Source organism: Fukomys damarensis, unplaced genomic scaffold (genome assembly GCF_012274545.1).
Source record: "Fukomys damarensis isolate Sample0158 unplaced genomic scaffold, DMR_v1.0_HiC HiC_scaffold_37, whole genome shotgun sequence".
Classification (NCBI taxonomy): domain Eukaryota; kingdom Metazoa; phylum Chordata; class Mammalia; order Rodentia; family Bathyergidae; genus Fukomys; species Fukomys damarensis.
The window spans coordinates 8,978,249-8,980,568 of NW_022900949.1; the positions used below are offsets into that span (position 1 = coordinate 8,978,249).

Genomic DNA, 2,320 nt, shown 5'->3' on the forward strand with positions numbered 1-2,320 from the left:
CGCCACCACCATCCGGCTGGGAGATTCTTGAAATTATTATTTGATGCCGGTGATTCTCAGAGCTTTTGGTTTCAGGACCCATTGACCATCTGAAAAAAAATTCCTGAGGCGATACGTTTGATAAAATTTCATGGTCACACACATGTAAAACCAGTGAAACCCAGATGAATTTCCTGCACTGTTCCAGTCAGCCTCTTGGATTTGTACTAGTACCGCAGTTGTGTAAGACGCTTGGGTGGGGGACGACAAAAAAAGACGCCCCGGGGAGGGGTCAGTGGAGCTTCCTTATAGATTTCCTTGCTATTACCTGTAAACTTATAATACAAAAAAAATTTATGCTTCAAAGGATGCCAACAAGAAAGCAAAGAGATTTGCAAATCAAATATGGCTCTGGACCATAAAAGAAGCCTCACAACGCAACAAGAAAGAGACAAACAGGGCGGGGGATTTAGCTCTGTGGCACCGCCGCCTGCCTCTCAAGCGCAGTGTCCCGAGTTCGATCCCCGGTACCAAAAAAAAAAAAAAAGGACGAACAGCTGGGTTTGAAAAAGAGCAAAGGATACAAAAAGCCATTTCTCTAGAGAAGATATGGAAGCGGAGGAAAAGCTGCTTGGCGTCGCGGGGCACCAGGCGAAGGCAAATCGAAACCACAGGAGACAGCGCTACCCACACCTCAGCGTGGCCATCACCAAAGCAACCGAGAACAAAAAATGTCGGCCAGGATGTGGAGAAACCAGAGCTGGGGGGACAGAAAGTAATAGCAGCCATCGATGGGCGGACGGACACACAGCAACATCCATCCGTCCATAGTCACACTGGAATACTACTCAGCCCGGAAGAAGGACCCGAGGACGCCGTGCTCAGCGAGGGGCGCCGGACACGGGACACAGCGCGGGCTCCGTGGACAGCAGACACCCAGGGTAGGCGACTCCAGGGACAGGAAGTGGACTCGGGGTGCCAGGGCTTGGTAGGAGATGGGTAGGGCTGCCTTCCGGGATGATGGAATGTTCTGGAACTAGACAGGTGACGTTTCCCGTCTGGATGGTCTAAAAGCCATTTCAATGCACACTTTAAGTGAATCGCATGATATGGATTTCATAATATAAAGCTAGTATATAAAAGTGTATATCCTACATAGATATAATAATAAAAGCTACTGAGCACCCCAAAATTGCTTGTGTTTACCTAGGCTCTGGGTTTAATAGCACCGAATGTTAATGTAATCCATTAAGTAGTAAAAAAATATTTTAAAAAGATAGGCACGGTGGTGCTCACCTGTAATCCCAGCACTCAAGAGGCTGAGGCAGGAGGATCACTGCAAGTTCAAGGCCAGCCTGGGCTACATAGGGAGTTCAAGGCCAGTCTGAACTACATAGTGAGACCCTGTCTCAAAACACCAAGAGAGAGAGAGAGAGAGAAAATCAGTTGCTGTGGGCTCATGTATTAGTGGGCTTGGTCTTCAGCACAGGCAGAGGAACCACTGAGCTAAATCCCGGTCCAACCCTCATCCCCTTTTAATTAATTTTTTCATTGAGTTTATTGGTACTTTTAAATTATCCAGTACAGTTACATTCATCATTGGGATCGTGCACCTCTACACAATAGATCTTGGTTTTCATTTTTTCCCCACACCCCTGCCCTCCCTTCACCCCCTCCACCTCCCTATTTACAAAAACTTTGTTTCCATTTTTCCTTTTCTCATATTTTTTCTTTTCCCTTCTTTCCTTTCCCCCGCCCCTCCTACTTCCCCTACACCTTTAGCTTCTTTCTTCCTATTTCACATTACACTTTTAGTTTTTCACAACAGAGAAACGATTCGGTATTTACACGTTAATTAACTTTTTATTTTGAGGCAGGCTCTTTCTTCCTAAATTGCTATATTACCCTGGCTGGGCTCTAATGAGCAGTCTGCCTGCCTCAGCCTACCAGAGCGCTAGGATTACAGGCGTGTGCCTCCACGCCCGGCCCTGACTCCTCTTTTCATAAGGACATCAGAGCCAGGAATGGGCGCGCATGTCTGAAATCCCGACACTGGGAGGCTGAGGCAGGAAAATCCGCAAGCTGGATCCCTTCCAGGGCAACTGAGTCAGAGTCTGTCTCAACAAACAAACAAACAACTGTAAAAAGGGCTGAGGGTGTGGCTCAGCGTGAAGGCCGTGGGTTCAATGCCCAGGTCTGAAAGTAATAGTAGTAGTAATAGTAGTAATAGTAATAATAATAATAATAGTAATAATAATGACGGTGATGATAACAGCAGAATCCTAGATGATTTCAAGCCGCTCCCCCAAGTTCCAGCGGCTTTTTGCAGGGCCCCCAGGGA

The 2,320-nt window shown here is 46.9% G+C and overlaps 1 protein-coding gene across 2 annotated transcripts in view; it reads right to left on the bottom strand.

The window, feature by feature from the left end:
* Positions 1 to 2,320, bottom strand: part of Gng7 (G protein subunit gamma 7) — a 65,330-nt gene that overhangs the window by 44,854 nt on the left and 18,156 nt on the right. Inside the window, exon 1 of one of the 2 annotated variants that reach the window (XM_010634834.2) lies at positions 1,276 to 1,295. The exons of the other annotated variant lie outside the window; for it this stretch is intronic. The gene's annotated coding sequence lies outside the window, so the exon portion shown is untranslated. Of the gene's footprint in view, positions 1 to 1,275; positions 1,296 to 2,320 lie in introns of those variants that run through there. 2 annotated transcript variants of the gene reach the window in all.